Here is a 20,068-nt window from a genome sequence, read left to right on the forward strand (position 1 = left end):
AAAAAAAAAAAAAAAAAGAAGCCCTAGCTAGAATCTCAGCATTCAGGAGATGGAGGCAGGAGGGTGAAAAGGTGAGATCCATCCCTGGCTACATAATGAATTCAAAGCCAGCCTGGACTACCTAGAACCAAATGTATCCAAAATGTATCCTGAACAAAAAACAAAAAACAAAAAAAAGAGGAGGGGAGAATGGAAGGGGGAAGAAGGAAGAAAGGGAGATTAGAAAAGAGGGGGTTAAAAAGAACCCACAATGCCCAAACTCTACTACTCTCCTTGTTCCCTTTCTCTGAAGAGCCTACCCAGCTAGTACTTACTGAACACTTGATGGGAAGCAGCCCTGTGCTCCATCCTCCCCAGCCCATCAGAACCCATGTGGGGATAGGGTTCATGCCGCTCTGTGGGTGCACATGTAGGGTCTTATGAAAAGGCACTGTCCCCCAGCAGGGCTAGGATAGGTACCACAGATTTCACAGGTAGATGATATTGGTCTCTGGAACCACCATGCAAACGAAGCAAGGCCCTGGGAGACTTTTTTTTCCCTGATGATTAGAATTTAAGAGAGAAAAAAAATCAAACATGAGGTGAGGCGATCACAGGGTGGAAACTAGATGGTTAACATCTACCAGAGGAAACACGGCCCTGCGTGGCCTTCTGCTGCCTTCAGAACAAACAGCCCCGCAGCTCCAGGAGCCAGCTCCGCTGAGACACTGAGATTTGGCTTCATGAATGCTGAAGCGATGCAGGCAGCAGGCTCTCAAGCGCACAATAAATTACCTGTGAATAGCAGGGGCATCATAAATAGCTTGGCCTGTGGGTTGCTGATTCCCTTCTTGAAATGGCTCTACTTCACAGCCAGCCGCTTCCCCAGCACCACCCTCTCCCGCTGCCTGCTGCACACTCAGAAAGTGGTGTCCTCCACCTCCTCAGGGTGATTTGAACCTGAGAATGGAGGCAGATACTTCACAGCCTCCCTTAACCACCTCCTTAACACCACAAACCATGAGGTTAACAGTCCCTCTTGACTGTCACTAGCAAATCCGAGCCCATTGCACTCCTTAGCTAAAGAGACTGTTGCGGCTTCTCTGGTTTTAAAAAGCCAAGGGTTTGGGGGATGGTGGTTTCTCAGAACCTGGCTGTTAGCCTCTTTCTAAGAATGACCTGTGTGGATTAAAAGCTGAGATTTGCCATTTAGTTGTTTCCTATGACTGTTTAGCAGTGAGCTGAAAGCTAGGGATGTGGTTGACGTCACGAGAACAGGTGTTTTTCAAAACTCAAGTCTATGAGAAAGAAAACTGTCCAATCTCCACCTACCTTTTTCCTCCTTTGTGTAGCGAGTTAAAACAACAGACATCACATGACTCATGCCTCTCTGAAGTGAGCCACAAATATATAACTTTTCCTGTTCTTGTCACCTCTTAAATTATCTTTGCTTTTGCCTTTCTTTCTTTGTTTCGTTTTGTTTTGGAAATAGGGTCTCCCTCTGTAGCCTGTGATAATCTTGAATTCATGGCAATCCTACTATCTCAGCCTCCTGAATGCTAAACTTTATAAAGCCGGAGTGGTGCCTTTTGTCAGCCTTGTGTTCTTGCCACACCTGAACTCCGCTTTATTTCCTTCCCTTTCTCGTTTATGTTTTATGCACCCTGCTAAACTCACCAAGCAGAACAAGGTCAGCTATATCATCTCTGACTTATGCTAGATTGTGGGGGGCTTAACTTACTCCTCCATATCTCAACCACCCTGCAGGGATGGAGGCTGCTGTAGCATCGGAGAGCCCTGCTGAGTCCTTACATTGGCAATTGTTGCACACTGCACGGCCCTCTTGCTGGGTCAGATGCTCCTGGGGTTAGGGAACAATCAGTTCCCGTGTCACAGAAATGATTAGGAGTTGTGGCTGAATCTTCAGCAAAGAATTAGTATCAGGGCCACAGACTCCAGCACCCAAGTCCCTAGTCAGTAGCTGCTTACATTTGAACAAAGAAGCAGACCCAAACCCATAGCCATTTGAGACGTTCAAATTAAAATAGCCTCTTAGTTAAAGTGTTGCAATCCAACAATGTCAAGGTCTTGGCGGAGAAGCAGATTCTGTGTACCTTTCAAGTGTGTCTCAGAGCGTTTGTCTAGGTGCAATGTTTCAGTGAGCCCCACCAGGCACACTGATAACACCAGGGACTCTTTCAGGGCACACAGATGCAATATGGGGTTAGCATTTTCTCCTGGGTACTTGGTATCCTTAGCCACAGGTCCTTGTCTTGGTTCTATGAAGCGCGTTATATGTCTGATGGAGGTGGGTGTCTAGCTACAAAAGTGTCCGGCCGGGTTAGTTCTTTGACTGGGATGATACAAGATGGGGTCCATGCATGCATAGTTTAAGTGCACACCTTCCTCCATAGCTTAAGCCCTACACAGGACTCAGTGGAGTGGTCAGAAGGAATATCAAAGACATGAGCCCTGTATCTTGGGACATAGACAGTGGTGACATGAAGCATGCCACATAGTGGCTTTATAACATACTGTAGAAAGCCAGGGGGAGGGACAGCTGCAAGTAGGGACACATACGAAGTAGGTGACATCTGGGAGGGAACTGGAACAAGGCAAGGGGTCTCTGTCAAAGCCCCGAATGGGTAGTGCACTGCAGGGAGAGGTCTCTGCAAGGAGTGGACAAATGGGGATTCTCATGTGTCACGCCAGTGATTCTTCAAGAGGAGCAGCCATCTACTCTCTTAAGCCAGAGCCAACACCTAGAGTCCCACATTCCTCTCCGGGTGTTCAAAGGTGTTTTACTAATTTCTATTAAATTATACGAATGATTGTCTTCACGACATTTTCACACAAGTGTATACACACTGAGGCTTTCTTTTTGCCCCTGCCCTGCTCTCTTTTCTTCTACAGAGTTCTCACTGAATTCTCCCCATCCCTATGTACTGTCAGTAGTAGGTTTAATCTCCATTTCACAGATGGAGAGAGACTGAGACCAAGAAAGGCCAAGGCCTGCCTCCAAGCCACACCGATGGAGATAGAGAATATAACCACAGTGTCTTCTCAGGGACCGAGTCCCCATTCCTGTACCCACTCCATACCTGGCTCTCTGCTGCAGTGAAATTGTCCCCCACCTCCAAAAGCCACATGCCCTGCAGAATTCTTGAGGCATGAATAGTGGTAGGGTCTGTTCCTCTTCTAGCCACACTCTTATGTTTTAGAGTTTGGGCACTTGTCCTTGGGCACTTTCTGGGTGGCCTGAGGTGCACCTTCCAAAATGTGCTGATTCCAGCCCATGAGTACCACCCAGAACCCTGTAGCAGCACACCAGGAAATTCCAGTCCTTCCAAGTACCCCAGGGCAGCTGGAGACTGGATGTAGCAAATTAAAACAATTGAAGTCACATCACTTGTGCCTCTCTGAAGTGAGTCATAAATACATAAATCCTCAAACCTGCCTTTCAGATCCCAGCTAATAGGTTTGAACCTCACTGGGTCTGTAGGCTCTGGAAAGCAGCTGTGAGGAGCTGAGCAATAAATTGGATTGTAAAAGTACAGGGTAGGAAAATGATTGCAGCGTTTTCTACAATGACCTGGTTTCCCTCCATCGACGGAGGGAAACGTGCTCTCTCTCTTTCTCACTTTGTGTATGAGGTAAAACTGTGACCGGGTTAAGTCCCTATGGTCATTATGTCATCCCAGCCTGGCTTGTACTAATGGCTCGACACCCCACAGCATGCACCTAGTATTTTACCCTCTCCAGCCACATGCTCTCTCGGCCTTCCCGATATTTAACTCAATGAAGGCAAGGTTCAAATCCCAACCCAGGCAACAGACTCCAGAACCCGCTCTCCCAAGAATACAAGGGGTACTTTCTGTTTCACTTCAAGAGAAAGAAATTAGGTCAATTTTCAGCTTTCATATCATATTTCTGTACCATACCCGAGCAACGCCACAAGTTTCTAGACACCCAAAATCCAAGCACTGGTTCCAACCAGAGCAGCCCTCTCGTGTTTGGGAACTTTACTGGTCCACCTCTTTGTATTTTGACATGCTGCTGCTGCTGCCACTGTCCCTGACTACCTGTCTCCCGCCACCCCCCCCACCCTCGTGATCTTAAGAGTTCATGAGTGAACTTTGCTCCATTGTACCCAAGACAAGCCACTTTCTATTTTTTGCTTTTCTACTTAAAATTTCAAAGAATCTAAAATAGCACTTGCCAATTTTTAACCACCTCCTCTTCTGAAATATTTAATTCTTCCTGGGGCAGCTTAACATTTTTTGTCAATGCAGGATTAAGTGCCATTTTCGAAGACAATCTATTAACCCAGAAAGGCAAGCCTTTGACCAAGTGGTAAAGGCAGGCAGGCCTCCAAGGCGAGAAGGAACAGGGAAGCCCCTGCCCATCAGCCAAGCTGAGGCCATGGCTGGCTGCCTTTGTTAAATGCATTCTTTTTTTTTTTTTAAAGCAGAATTCCCTAGCAAAGACCAATTTTAAGGGATTATTGCTGGGTGGATAAGTAGTGGGTAGGATGATAACAGCAACGTTTAATTGGTGGAGGGACTGTCAACTGTGGCAGGTGCACAGGGGCTGTGTGGGACCAAGGATGACCTCAGCTTCCAAGTCCCCAGCCCTGACCGAGACTGGCAGAGACCTGGGCTGTCCTGGTTGCCGTTTGTCTTCATTGTCTGTTTCTAAAGCCCTGTGGGAAAAGACAGGAGGGAAAAGCATTTGAGACATGAAGGCTTTGATAATTTCTGCCTTTTTATTTGATGGTCTTAATCGAAAGCCTTGGTTTTCCATTTTATGCAATTAAGTCAGCTCTACATGGACCCCAGGGCTTTCACACACAGCCCAGTCTCCCTTCCCACTCCTGAAGGGTCAGCCTTCCACATCTGCCTCTTGTGCTTAACTAACTGGCCTTTAGTGCAGCTGTACGAGGAAGAGACATTTTCTTCTATTACAACTCATGTTTTTTCAAGAGGAGATGGTTGGTTCAGCCAGTAAAGTGTTTGCCACTGAAGTGTGAGGTCCTGAGTTCAGTCTCCAGCACCCACCCGTGTGTGCACTGGTGTGGCAGAGCAAGTTTGTGATCCCAGCACTGGTGAGGTGGAGGCAAGCAGAGCCGTGGAGCTGGGTGGCCAGAAAGGCCTGGCAAAACTGGGGAGAGGGGGAGGTGTAAGGAGGGGAAGGGGAGAATAGGAGAGGCGGGGAGGGGAGGGGCGGGGGGGGGGGAGGGGAGGGGAACTGATTTCTGTGTCAGAAGAGGAACAGTCCTGCCAGGCTGGTGTGGGAAAATGTGACTTGTTAGGTGAACTCTGAGGTTGATTTTACCAGTACAGATTGGGCAAAGATAAATGGCTTACCCTTTCCACCGGTTTAAAATGAAAGAATGTCTGAAATTTTTAAGAGAAACCATTAAGGCTACTTTTAGCACTTTTCCCCCATGAGGCAGAGAACACCAAATCGAATTCCTCCCTTGCCTCGACATTCCTTAGGTGAAGGTGAATGTGAAGGCGTCCCAGGGTGCCAGGGAAGATGGACATCCCTCCTTGGATGACTGACCTCATGCTCTGACCTTGGATGACTGTCTGTCTGACCTCATGCTCTGACCTCATGCTCTGACCTTGGATGACTGTCTGACCTCATGCTCTGACCTTGGATGACTGTCTGACCTCATGCTCTGNTCTGACCTCATGCTCTGACCTTGGATGACTGTCTGACCTCATGCTCTGACCTCATGCTCTCCACTCCCAGGTCACTCCCCCAGGGTTGCAGTAACAGCAGGCCAGGAACAGGATGGAAAAGGGTGTGGGCAAGGCTAGTTATCTAGGGCTCAGGATGCTCCAACCTCACTACCGCACAGGACTTAAGAAGTACCTGGGTGAAGAGTATTCCTCTCTTTTAGAAGTTTTCTCTAGCCAGGTGTGGTGGTAACTGTGGTCCCAGCTACTGTGGAGGCTGAGGCAGGAGAATTGCTTGAACCCAGGAGTTCAGGGCCAACAGGTACATCTCAGTTGGCAGTGTGCCTGCCTACCCTTTGTGAAGTGGATTAACCCTGAGTTAAGAGTCCCAGCCCCCTTTGAATAAAGTGGCACACACCTATAATCCCAGTACCTGGGAAGTAGAGATAGGAAGATCAGGAGTTCAAGGCTAGCCTGAACTACATAGTGAGTTGGAGGCTAGCCTAGACTACATGAGACCCTGTCTGACAAAAAGAATGAAAAAGAGAAAGAAAGAAAGAAAAGAGAGAGAGAGAAGAGAAGAGAAGAGAAGAGAAGAGAAAAGAAGAGAAGAGAAGAGAAGAGCAGCCTCCCCCTCCAAGCCTTGCCCTAACTAAATGGGTAGATGTGGGGAAGGCCATGGTTATATAACTTGATCTAACAGCTTCTGTGAGTCCACTGCTCACTTGTGTTTGAGAGCTTCTGCTCTCAAAGCAAACACAGTCTTAGACATGTGGAACTTCCCCAGCCCAGGCTTGACCTTATAGTGAATATTGGCTTCAGAAGCACTAAGAAATGTGTGTTCTTAAAACACAAGTTAAAGGGAGCTGTTTGATCCATCACAAATAATGTTCTCTCAGTGGTTCCTTAAAAAGCCTCCCTCACAGCCTCTGAAGTAGTGCTCTCCTAGGTCTCTCAGCCACTCAGCCTTCCTGCTGTGTCCCAGCACTGTCTTACTGTGTGGGCTCTCCTGGTGGCTGTTGTCCATATTATTCCCAGTGGTTTTTTATTTGATTGTATTTGTGTTATGTGGCAGTCATCAGCTGTGTTCTCCCTCTGAGGATGGCCCAGCAGCTTCTGGTCATGTCTCTCCTCAAGAAGGAGTTTAAAGCTTAGGTGGTAGGTGAGCATCCACTCTTTGTCCAGCTTAGTAAGTCTGCCTCTCTTAAAAATGGCAACAAAGCCTTCAAAGGCCCGCTGCAGTTGCTTTGTTGTGCTTAACAAAATTTTCTGAATGTATTTTCAGGGTTGGAGAGATGGCTGGTTAGTTAAGACCACTTACTGCTTTTGTAGAGCATAATTCTCAAGACCCACATTGGGCAGCTCACAACTCACCACCTATAACTCCTGCTCCCGGGGATCTAGTGCCTTTGGCCTCCATGGGTGTACACACACACAATTTTGGAATTTTGGTTTCTTTTAAAAACACAGAAATATCGTAAAGATGTGTTTTCATTTTAATCCCAGGTGTGGGGCTGCAAGGCTGCCTCAGGCTGTCCACAGAAGCTATGATTTACCTCATGCTCTGGCAAGGACATGATTTTGCCAGCTGCAAATAGTTTCTGTGATTGTGTGATGTTTAGAATTCTGGGGACTTTTCAAAGGGTATATAAATGCTAGGGGCCCAGGTGGTGGAAGGTTGTTAGTGGGTTGTTGGATGGTTGTTGTTTGCTGTTGGTTGAGGTTTGTTAAGTAGTCGTATGCAAAGAGAAAACAACAAGAAGAAATTAGATATCCTGATGTCAAAGATCAAATTTACCCCAAGGAACTCTGTCAGGCTGCCTGTCTGCCTTGCTGCTGGAGGTATAATGACTGCTCAGGAGAGACAGAACGAAGTCCGTGTTAGGAGTCTCCGGGTATCATTCTCCAAGGAACCAGAAAAGGATAAAGTCTGGCCGGAATAAAAGGTTCCCTAGAGTACCGTCTGCTTGGAAAAGCCAGTGTTACAGCTCTCCGAGGAAGCTGGGATCTCTTCTGATACTCTTAACAGCGCCAATGCCAGCAGTAGCAGTGGTGGTGGTCCAAGGCAAGCAGAAGCAGGCAGCAGAGAACCATAGCTGGAGCCCCTAGCAAGCAGGCAGCTGGAAGTAGCTATGAACAGCAACAAGCTGTGTGAGGGGCACGAGCCCAGCCTGTTGGTCAGACCCAAAGTCCATCGATGAATGCTTCCGGAGAGAAAACTTTCCCAGAGTGTTTCAGCTCAATGGAACGGCCACTCTCAAACGATTCTTGGTGAAATAACCCCTGCACTTTATTCCATGTGGATAGAGACCTTATAAACATTTTGGGAGTAGGGTGGGATCCAGGGGTAAATGTTTCCCATTGGCTCAGTCTGAGATGTTAGGGATGCTCTATTTGCATGGGGAAGGGCTTCAGGTGACTGATTGCTGATTGTCATGGCTCTCTCAATGGGATGTCATGGTTATGTATTCCAGGACAAGTAGAGCAGGGAGCTGGCCCCATGCCTACCATTCTTAATTCTGAGGTTTCCCAGGATTTGGGCTTGTTCAACCTTACCAGTTCTGTCTGGTGACACGGTCCACTTGCCCCACAGAACTTGACACCCCTAATTAGCAGGAAGCAGTCTAACGGTAATGTTGCCGCCTTTCTGACTTCTGAATTTTTCAGTGATCTCTTTCCTTTCATCTCTATCCATTCTTCTCTTTTATCAAGTGTTAGGGGATTGAAAGGGTAGAAGAAAAGGTGTGAGGAAGGGTGGAAGAAAGAAGAACCCACAAAGTATTGAAAGATGACTACAAATGGATAGATTAATTAGATAGATAAATAGATAGATAGATAGATAGATAGACAGACAGACAGACAGACAGATAGACAGACAGGTGATAACAGAAAGATGTTAGGCAGATAGATAGATAGATGGATAGATAGACAAATAGATGATAGAGAGATGATAAAAAGATGGTAGGCAGATAGATAGATAGATAGATAGATAGATAGATAGATAGATGATAGACAGACAGGTAGAAATAGATATAAATATACATAATTTTGAAGGTAAGACCTCTTTATTCTAGGTTGCTTTTCCTACTGTTTCTTTAGAAATTAAGTTAGGCCCTTCTACAGTGAAAATGTTGAACCTCTAAACCATTAATTGGAGTGGATCCTTAATATGTACCAAAAATTTTTTTTAGCTTTTTTATGTTTGAGCAGAACAGGTATAAAGTTGAAGCCAGTGTGTCAGAAAGCACAAAGCGGGACAGCTGTGGCCTGCCGGCGGCCACTCCTATCTCGTAGACAGTAACAGAAGAGGTGTTTATCTTCCCACCGTGCTTCTGAGAATAAGAAGCAAGAGAGCCTCATTTGGTTTCTGAGTCACCCACTGACTAGGAAATGTTAGGTTCAGTCATTTATGTCTTGAAACTGCTTCAGTTCTGCCTCCCAGGGTTATTACGTGCTTCCAAAGGGTTTGTGGGTAAAGGTTCCCAGAAGAGCACCATGACCTATGCTCTAAGGTACACTTAAAATGTCCTCAACAAAGGCTTTGCTATCATGTCTGCTTTCCACAGGGATGGACACAGGCTGCCCTAAGATGTGCACGTGTGAGACATGATCTAGCAGGGAGCACAGAGGTTAAGAAGGAAATTAATATGTAATAGATGCTTTCCCAGGAGCAAAAAGGAATTTTCATCTTGGCCCTCAGAAAACAACAACTGACTGGCTGAAACCATACTGTCATTCACTGTGGCTTTAAGAATGTTTGCTGGGCTGGAGAAATGGCTCAGAAGTTAAGAGCACTGACTGCTCTTCCAGAGGTCCTGTGTTCAATTCTCAGCAACCAGTTGATGGCTCACGACCATCTGTAATGGGGTCCGATGCCCTCTTCTGGTGTGTATGAAGAGAGTGACAGTGTATTCATATACATAAAATAAATATATAAAACTTAAAAAGAAAAAGAAAGTGTTTGTCATGTTTTGGAACACTCAGGCACATGGGTGTGTGCAAGAGGCTGCTCACTTTTAGTTAGGTAGAGCCCACTGGCAGCGTGGGGAAGCCACTGGATTAGTTATCTGACAGTCCCTGGCATGTCACATGAATTAAAGGGTGTCCTCACCCACTCCCAATTTTATAACTCCTACACTGTGTAACCAACTGTTCAGACTGTGTGTGGCATTTGTGCTTCCCATGACATCATACCACCTTGTGATGTCACATCCAGTTCCTTTGTGCACACATACTTTATAATGTTCATCTATGGACCGGCCTCATGAGGCACTTCCCAGCATGCCTTCCTAGTTAAATGACACACGATGACTTTGCAAGCAGCTGTTTCCTCTTCCTTCCTAATACTTACACCACGGTTCATTCTCTGACCAGGACCAGGTGTGACATGGGCCCAAGGGATGGACACATGTCCAGTGCTGTTCGCCCTGCTCCTTCTAGGTCTGACTGTGTTGTTCTGGTAAGACAGTCTTAATTTGGGTTGAGGAAACTGTACTGGGTTTTTTTTTTTTTTTGATTATGTCCCTTGCTGTTGCTAAACTGCTGACTCTTTTCAAATGGGCCGTCTTTCTTCTACAGCGCACTATAGAATTAATAGGTTTTTTTTTCTTCTTCCTACTAATGCCTTGGTAGGTATTTTGAGTTGTCATGTGGTCTATGCTCTGCTGTTTGCTAGATGCTTGGGGAATACATGTCTCTTGAGCTTTGTGTAGCCAACAGAAAAAGCTTTTCGTAACCTCAAGTCTCTTCAGGCCAGCACAGAGGCAAATGTGTGCTTTGGAGATTGTCAAAGGAAAAAGAAAGTGCTAAGTCCTAAAACTTTCGCCTGCATGTGGGACTTTCTGCCTGCCGCTTTGCTTCCTAGCTCTCTGGGCTAGTTCATTTTAGTGATTTATATGCTCATATAGTATTGCTTCCACTTTCTTATCTACCCTTTCATATGCATTAGGACCTGCACAGACATGCGTGTTGCTATTTTGAAAATCAAATCCATGCCTGTATTATTCTGCTTATTCTTGATTTTGCATTGTTCAACCTTTTTAAGGTTTTGTTTGCTGCCTGGTTTTCTTTCTGGAGGAGGGTTGTTTTGATTTGGAGCTCTTCTTTATTAATTGTGACATCTTTAGGGTCTAACGGATCAAAACAACTTGTTTCTCTTTCATCATCTTTTTCTGTATTGAATTCCTTCAGCTTTTAAATTTTTTTTTCTTGAGACAACAGTGGTTTTCAGTCTTCCCTGCTTGCTGGGTGCATTTAAACTTAGAGTCTCTTTGATGCCCCAGGCAGTCTTTGAGCTGAACCCTCCCTTGCTGCTCTTCGAAGCACTGTCTCTAATTTCACCTTTCATTTTCTTCATAAATTACTCTTGAGTCAGAGCTTCAGGGGGCCTGGAAGATTTCTCTTTTCAAGTAAGTTTTATTGAGATAGTACTTGTGACTAACACTGGTGAGATATTTGAAGTGGTCTGTAGAAATTTAACCACCAATGTTTTGTGTGGTTTCAGCACGGAGTTTGAATATGAGAAACATCCAATTCCGTGCCTGTATGCTCAGACCATCTTTCTTTTCCTGTGCTTGGTTAATCAGTTTCTGAGAGAGAGGCCTGGACGTTCCCCCATTCTTAGCCTGGGTTTCTTAGGTGCCCCCTTGTGTTTTGAATTCAACCCACACAGTGTGGTTCTTCAACCCACAAAATTATTTTTGTCCTTGGATATTATTTTGTCCTTGGATTCTGTTTTGATCTAAGGATACCAATGCTCTCTTGCTCGATCTTTCTTCCTTCCTTCCTTCCTTCCTTCCTTCCTTCCTTCCTTCCTGATAACATTCTTTCCAATTATTCCATGCTATGGCATTTAACGTCCTTTTCAAGTTACCATATAGTGATTATATACATTCCCATCTCAAAGTCTGACTTTAAATAGAATTTTAAGTCCTTCGTACTATATACCCTTTGGCATACTTGGACTCATCACTTCATTTATTTTCATTTCCTTCTTAACATGATTCTCAATGAGCATCTCCTTGCCTATCTCTTCTGTCTCCCTGCATTCAGTAGGGTTTGAGTAGTGTGTGTGTGTGTGTGTGTGTGTATGTGTGTGTGTTTGTGTATGGATGTGTATGGATGAGTGTGTATAGTATATGTAAGTATGTGTGTAAGCATGTCAGTGTGTGTGAGTATATTGTGTGAGTGTATGTTTATGTGCATGTGTGTGAGTATGAGTGTGTGTGAGTGTGTGTATGTGAGCGTGTATATATGTGTGAGCATATGTGTATGTATGTGTGTGAGTGTGTGTAGTATATGTGTGTGTGAGCATGTCAGTATGTGTATAGTATCTGTGTGTGAGTGTGTGTGTGTGAGCATGTCCGTGTGTGTGTGAATATATGTGTGTGTGTGAGTGTGTGTTTGGTGAGAGGAGGTGATTTAGAATTTTTACATCCTTCTGCTCTATTTTTTTTTTTTTTTTTTTTACTGAAAACAGAGTGGTTAATTTTTGCCACTAATAGGAAGATACAATTTTATTTAGAATTCATAATTTTCCCTCCCCTCAACACAAAACCCTAAACACATTTTTTACATGTCTTTAATTTCCAAGGACTCTCTTGGTCTCTGGTTGCTCTTTTCACAATGGCCTGTTTGCTTTTCCAACACAGTATATTACTAAAGGTTTTATTTCTTTTCTTCAGGAAGGGAAGAAAACATTTGTGCTGCTTGGTCTGCCATCTTAAACCAGAAGTCTGAAATATGGGTCTGAATGCTGCTTCCAAGGATCTCTTACATTGAGGATAGCAGGCACCAGAGACTCTCTACCATAAACATTTCCACAAGAAACGTGAGTTTCCCGTAAGCATGAGTCAGATTCACAGACCAGAGGATGGGTTGGGGCTCAGTGAGGACTAAGCAGAGGCTGCACAAGGGACTGTGTTTGTACTGGCGTCCACGGTCCCACGTGCTTAGCTGCCACTGTGGAACTATTAGCAAATGAAATTAAATACTTCAGTTGCTTAGTAACTAATCCAGTCTAAGAAAGAAGCAAAAATAGAATACATAAATTTAGAACTTTTAGGCCACTTGCCAAGCAAAATATTCTTGCTTTTACATCCTTTTGATTATCTGCAATTTGAATGGAAGAAAATATATTTTAGTGTCCTTGAGTGAGTGTGTATGTTGATATTCCTTGCTAAAAGTGAATTCTTCTCAATGGTTGAACACTCATGAGACGTGGTCTGGCTTCCAGGGTGATGCCACACTGGCCCTCAGAAGCCCAAGTAGAAGATACTGTTGACTCTGGAATTTATTTTTCTGACATAATCAGAAAGCCAAAGGGCATTATGTGATTCCATCCCTGTTATACTATGGGAAGATAAGCAAAAAAATCATCTGTTTTACATAATTTGTATAAAATAAAAATATCATTTTTTTCCAAGCAGTTTTCTAAGACACCAAAATGAGGACACGGTTTAAACTTTGATGTGACACCAAAAGAAATCACAGGTCACTTGATGCTGGTGTTAATAGAAATAACACAATAAATAAATAAATAGAAGTTATAGTAATGTCAGTTGCTTACCATGTGACTTTTGCCTCCTGGGAGAGCAGTGTGTGTTTATGGCTGACACGTATCAAAAAAGAAAGGAAAACAAGGGTGTTAGAGAGATGGCTTAGTGGTCAGGAGCATACTGGCTCCTCTTTCAGAGCATCCAGGTTGGTTTTTAGCATCCACATGGTGTCTTCACAACCATCTGTAACTCCAGTTCCAGGGGATCCAGTGCTTCACATACATGCTGGCAAAACAGCAATACACATAAAATAAAAATAAATACATCTCAAAAAAAAAAAAAAAGCTTAAACCCTTTGGGAGTTCATATGTCTTTTAGGATTTCAGCATCTATTCCCTGAGAACACAACAAACTGTACAGTTGGGAAAGTGTGACAATGGGGTGGTGTCTTGGCTCAGCTGCTTGTTGTATTGCGTAGGGCCGTCACAGGAGTCTTTTCTCTTGACCCAGGCAGTAAGTAGCACAGGCTGCATTGGCTCCGCAGGGCTCTGCTGCAGAGCACCAAGCCCCTCTCCTACATTAACTTTTTTTAATTTTTATTTTTTTGTAAGAACTGATAATGTGCCTCTATTCAGTTTCTTCTGCTATTACCTCATGGTTAAAGGCACATTTTTCCTTTTTAAAAATATCTTTTAAAGATTTATTTACTTTAATTTTATGTGTTTGAGTACTTGTATGCATGTATGTATGTATGTACACCATTCATGTGCTGAGTAACTAAGGAGGCCAGAAAAGAGTTTCAGAATCCCTGGAACTGAGGAACTTGTGGTTGTGAGCCCCATGTGGTGCTGGGAACTGGGCCTGCACCCTCTGGAGGAATAGAGTTCTCTTAACCTCTGAGCTATTGTTAATCCATGGCTGTGAGGAGAAAAATCCCCAACCCCAACCATCGTGGTCAGATCAATTTGTCTTCATTTGTGGGCATTGGCTGCCTCTCTCTAAAGGAGGGGTTCAAGAGGTCAGCACGGGACATGGGGAAGGTAGGGGTTCTTATTGTTCAGGAGTTGGGAGTTTCCAAACGGGGGATTTGGCAGGCAAATAGGCAGAGTTGCAGAAGCAGAACAAGTATATGGAGCTGGTCATAAGAAGCTCCTGAGACAAAGACATGTTGCAAGGTCGTCATAACAAGGTGGTCATAGCAACTTTTAGAAACAATGGCGTGCTTCCCATTTCCTGAAGCAGGCAGTGTAAAGTCATTTGTAGTTAAGATTACAGGTGGGGCATAGCCCAATCCTCAAGAAACAGATTGAATCATAAATAGGAATTGTTTTTACTATAAGATTGCTTAAGATGGAGGCAGGCTGGTTTATCACCACCTCTACAATCTCAGAAATTTTAAATAATGTTTTACAGTGTTCCTTGGAGTAATCTAAGCCCTTGAAGTGGGTCATCAAGTTCAAAATGTCTGGCAAAGATGACTCCTGTCACTCCAGAGTGTAATCAAGCTAGGCGTGGCTCTTGGCTTTGAGCGCTCAGTCACCCTGCTAGTCTAGGGTCCTGTGCTCCGTCTCCTGTCTCAGCTCTCTCATGTGCTAACACTCAGCCTGCTGTAGACACTCCATAACAAGCAGGGACTTGCTCCAACATAGAAAAACAGTCAGTTGGATGAGCCTGAAGCCAGTTTTTTTCCACTCCCGTGTGGAGCTATAGAACTCAGGGAGGAAGCAGTCACTTCCGTTTGCAATGAACACAACCATTTAAATGTTCTTCTGTCCATAAGTTTAGTTTTTATGAGAATCTTAACCATTTACAGAAAGGTTGGCTGATAATTTGAAGGGCTAAGAACTAGGAGTAAAGATCACTGGTGAGGTCAGAAGGCTAGGAACAGTTGAAGGTTAAGTCCATGCAGGATGGGATCCAGTTCAGTGGTGGAGAGTTAACATGAGTGAAACATTGGAGGAGGGGATGGAGATTTACATTCAAGCCAGCAAAATAAATATATAATTGCCCAGTCTTCGATTGAGGTCCCACCATACACCTGGACATTCAGTGATAGTTTAGGTTAGGTTAGGAAAGGGTTTTGTGGATGCATGTGCTAGATGCTCTACTTTGCATCAGATGCTAAATAAGTCATAGAACTCCTCATCCTTAACAATCTTCTGGAGAAGCATATGATGTGCCTAGTGCAAAAATACAAGAGACGGGCATAAACACTACAATCAGAATCAGCTGCATTATCGTGGAACCCAGAAGCAGCACCAAGACTTTCTGCAGGCTCTGGGCTCTGGTTCCTGCTGAATAGCCTACCTGTGGGATTTGAGCTGGTACATCACTGCTCAGGCCTCCTGTCTGCTCCCTCTTTTCCACTGGGCTGAATGTGGAGAGTTTGCAGAGAGCAGTCAACATGGTCCTAAGCTCTTTGCAGACAGTTTGTGGATGGAGGCATCAACCTGTCTGATAGCTAGCTCTCAGAGGCAAGGCAAAGTGGCCATTTTGGATTGAATCTGGATCAGGGGTCTGAATGAATCCATTTAATATCTGTTTCAGAAGTTAAAAGAGTATATTTACTTAACCTAGTTCTCACATCAGAACTATGTTCAGCTTGATACAAACCTAGACATATCTGGGAAGAGGGAACCATAACTGGGAAAACACTTCCCTTCTGTAAGATTGGCAAGTAGCTAAGTGTGTAGGGTATTGTCCTGATTGTTGATTGAAGTAGAAGAGTCAAGCTCTTTGGGGGCAGTGCCAGTTATAGGTGGGTGGTCCTGGGGTCAATAAGAAAGCAGACTGAATAAGCACTGGGGAACAAGACTGTAAGCAGAGTTTCTTTGTGGTTTCTGTTTCAGTCCCTGCCTCCAGGGTCCTCCCTTGAGTAGCCCTGACTTCCTTGGTGACAGCTTGAGACCTGAGATAATTTTTTTTTCCTTCCCAACTTACTTTTGGCCAATGTATTTTGTCACAGCAATAGAAACCCTAGATGAGACAGTGGTACAAGAGATTTAGAATAGATGTCACCTCATTCCTGTTTCCCAGACACTGTGTGGTTGGTCAATATTAGTTTTTATCACTCTGATCACATCTGCCCCAAATCCAAGCCATGTAAGGCTCTCTTCTGTTATTTATCTTTCAAATTCAGAAGGTAAAGAACTGAAGTTATTGCTTCAGCTAATATTTTCTCACACCTCGGCGGTTCATCTTCACTGTCAGCTTGACTGGATTTAGAATCACCTGGGACATATACTTCCGGGTATGTCTGTCTATTGGGAAGTTTCCAGAGAGATTTAACTGAGAAGGGAAGGCCCACCCTGAAGGTGACTAGTGCTACCCCACAGGCTGAGGTCTGAGGCTGAATAAAAAGGGAAAAGAGAAAGCTCACTGAGTTATAACCAGACATGGTAGGCCCCTGCTGCCATGCCTCCCCCAGCATGATGGACTGAACGAAACGTCAAACCACCAGCCAAAATAAACCCTTCCTTCCTGAAATTGGTTTTATGGGACATTTTGTCACAGCAATGAAAAAAAAACCTAATTATGACTTCTTAAATCACCTGTATAGCATGGATTTGTACCGAAGAGGGGAAAGCTGTATCCATCAGGGTTTAATTAGAAATAATCTTCTATGTCATTGAAGCTGATTCTTTTAGCATCAACCTGGAACACTTGAATTATGAATTTAGCTGTGAGCCATTTTAAAAGTAGATATGCTTTTACCACAACTTGATTTGTGGCACCCACCTAGCAGTAGAAAAGCAACACAGACCTGTGGCCCCAGACAGAACCACTGTATTCAGCCCAGTTCCCTGGCCTCACTAGGGCTCACCAGAGCTAGCCTTCTCTACAGTCTGAGGTAGCCCCACCAGTCCCCTCGTGCACAAAGCTTGGTATTCCCTGTACCACTTTCCATGTCATAAGAACTAGTTCCCATGACACATGGTTGGCCCACCCACTCCCAGAGAGCACTAGCTGGAGGTCTAGATGTTCACTCTTCCCAGGAAGCCCCTTTGCCTACCTTTTCCTCTGTGCTCATCTCCTGAAACAAAATCCTGGGAAACTGGCAAGGCTGCCTGTCAGAACCAGACTGAGCAATTTGTATTCTCAGTAAGGTAGACTTCCTGGAGAGACTTCTGCTCACAGAACCTCAGGAAGGTAAACAAAGCAAGGCTATCAGGTCAGACTTCAGGACTTCATGGCCTTAGGGAAAGTTCGAAGAGTCTGGCCCCAGAATGGCATGTGGATCACAGTAAAACACAAGGCATGGCCAGGAATTCCTCAGAGGACACACAGACTGTGTTGGTTTGTGACCTCATAAACTTCCTAAGCCACAGGAAGGGGGTAGAGCAGGGGGAGGAGAAGGAAGAAACCAGTAAAGACTGGGTGTCCCTGTTTCCTGTGACTTTCATAGCCTCCTCTGCCATCTGCCACCACATCTGAATCTCTATTCTAAACCAGGGCAGAAAATAAGGCCCCTTTGCAGAATGCCTAGCTCCTAAAGGGAATGCCCTCATCCAGAGACAGACAGACCAAAGGGGAGTGCTAAAATACAATAAAAGTAAAAAGAGATCTTCCATGTGAGAGAGGAGCTCCTTTAGTTTTTACAGGCAAACATAACCTGAAACACAGAAGTAAAAGTCTCAGGCTGCAAAGATCCTATGGAGCACAGACACAGGAGTCCTGGCACACGGACATAGGAATCCTGACAGTGCTCCACAGTGAGCCTGTGCTGTGGATACACAGACACAGAAGTGAGTCCTCACAGCCTTCCTCAGTGAGCATCATTCAGCACGACTTGGATCCTCTGTGAGATGCATCCAGCGCTCCCCTCCCCAGCACACAGCCCGTGTAGCTGCAGTTACGGCCACAACATGGTCCCCTGGGAAATGCCACTCATCACACGTTATCAAAGGCAGTATGTCGAGGCTCATTGTTTCATGTTTTTAATCTCAGACACCAGTGCAGAAACCCAAGATGTTTATTATAATTTTGCAGACACCGCCAACAAAAGCTTTACTCATGAAGGAAAAATTAAATGTTAAGGCTGTGTGGATGATAGGGGAGGGTGAGCCATGGAAGGCTCAGAAGGATAGAGGGGGGAAGCGTCATTTCCTTTAGGAAAGAAAAATAGGGTGAGCCATAAACATAGCTTCGTTTTCAGGCTGGCAGTTCTTACAGTAATGTGTTTTGTCAGGCAAGTCCTCAATACAGATTAACATGAAATGCCGACGAGTTCCACCTCTAGGCCTGGGAACAAGGAGGAGTGTTTTGATGAATGTCAGTTAATGACACTCACACTCTTGAAATCAGCCCTGGCAGCCAGGACTGAGGGCTGGAGGAGGGGAGTGCCTTACAGAGAGGGGGCAGGGAAGGTTGTTCCAGGATTTCTAATAACCCACATTGAAGATGGACCAGAAACAAAACCAGGATGTCAAGATGGTGAACCTGCCAGGGTTATCAGGCCCAAAGCACAAAACACAATTTCCAATAACCCGGGCTGGGTCCCCTGCAGGAGGTATTTATGCATTAAGAGCACAAGGCAGGGCTGATCTCAGTGGACGGGGAGGAGCAGCCCCCACCCCCCTGGTGCACTGGGACCTTAAGGCTATTCCTCAAGACCTGGAAGCCTTGGCTTGCCCACCCCTTTGTGATTGTTGAATTCAGGCCTTTCAGATAAGCCTGAGGAATTCAATAAAGGCTGAAGCTGCGGCAGCGCTCTGTCACTCACAGATTTAAATCCCTCCTCCCCAGTGACTGGGAGGTGGGATGCACTTATTTCTCAGGTCTTGCTCTTGGGCTTGACTGGGAGGACTTAGCGTGGATTATTCACTTACTGTTTGGAAGAAGAGCTGTCACTGGAAATTGCTGACTAATTTTCTGGCTGTGTAGCTGACAGTTAATGCCTAGGTCCATTAATCCTCATGAACAAAGGCTGACAGGCTACCTTGGTGTCCAGCCCACTGTGGCAGTGGCCATCTCTCTGGCTTACCTTCCATGCTTACATGCTTTTTATTGGTTTGTGTGTTGGATAACTCCTTACCAGATTCTACCAGTATCAAGCCCAGCTTCTTAGGCATTAAATAATAAAGGAATTCTCACAGGAAATCAAGATCCGGGTGAAAAAATTCTCTTTTTGTGACCAGAACAGAGGTCCCAAAGGTAAGAATAAAACTAAAACACTCTAGGCTCCCCAGTCCTCATCTGTGCCCTGTGATGGCTCCTCCTCCTCCACATCACCTGGAGTGATCTGTCCCAGGGACACTGTCCCCCATTCTACCCAAGAGGAGACTGAGATACACACAGCAGGGAAACTACAGAGCCAGGAAGCAAGCTTAAGCATCAATCAGTCTTAAGCAAAGTCACAATGCTCTCTGCAAGGCTTATTTTTTCAGAAGGATTATAACTATCAGACAGGCACCCGTGGCACATACCTGTAATCCCAGATGGGACATGGGACACAGAGGTGGCAGAGGTAGCAAAGGCAGAAGGATCATGAGTCTGAGACCAACCGAGGCAAGACACTGTCACAAAAAGGTGGGAGGTTGGGTGTAGAAGCAAAAGACAAAGCTCAGCTGGTGAAATGTTTCTCCTTCAGCCCAAAGACCTAAATTCAGTTCCCAGAAGCCACAGGGAAAAGCTGTGTGTGGTGGCACCTGTTTGCAAGTCCAACACTGGGGAGGCAAAGACAGGAGAGCCTGAGGCTGGCAGACGAGCCTGGCTAACTTAATGAGTAAGCCCAAGATCCTAATGAAACTCTGTCTCAAAAAAAAAAAAAAAAGGATAATTCCCGAGGAATGGCATCCAAAGGTGACCTCTCACCTCCACAGGTGTAGAATGGGGACAGTGTGCCTTGGGGGGCCTGCTGGCAGATCACTCCAGATGATGTGAAGAAGGGGGAGGAGGAGGAGGAGGAGG

At 45.1% G+C, this 20,068-nt stretch overlaps 1 long non-coding RNA gene across 1 annotated transcript in view; it reads left to right on the forward strand.

The window, feature by feature from the left end:
- The window catches only part of LOC115031948, a 93,740-nt gene that overhangs the window by 64,492 nt on the left and 9,180 nt on the right, over positions 1-20,068 (forward strand). The window contains exon 3 of the long non-coding RNA XR_003837603.1: positions 12,347-12,492. This is a non-coding gene — a long non-coding RNA (uncharacterized LOC115031948). The remainder of the gene's footprint in view (positions 1-12,346; positions 12,493-20,068) is intronic.

Source organism: Mus caroli, chromosome 9 (assembly GCF_900094665.2).
Source record: "Mus caroli chromosome 9, CAROLI_EIJ_v1.1, whole genome shotgun sequence".
In the NCBI taxonomy this organism is placed as follows: Eukaryota; Metazoa; Chordata; class Mammalia; order Rodentia; family Muridae; genus Mus; species Mus caroli.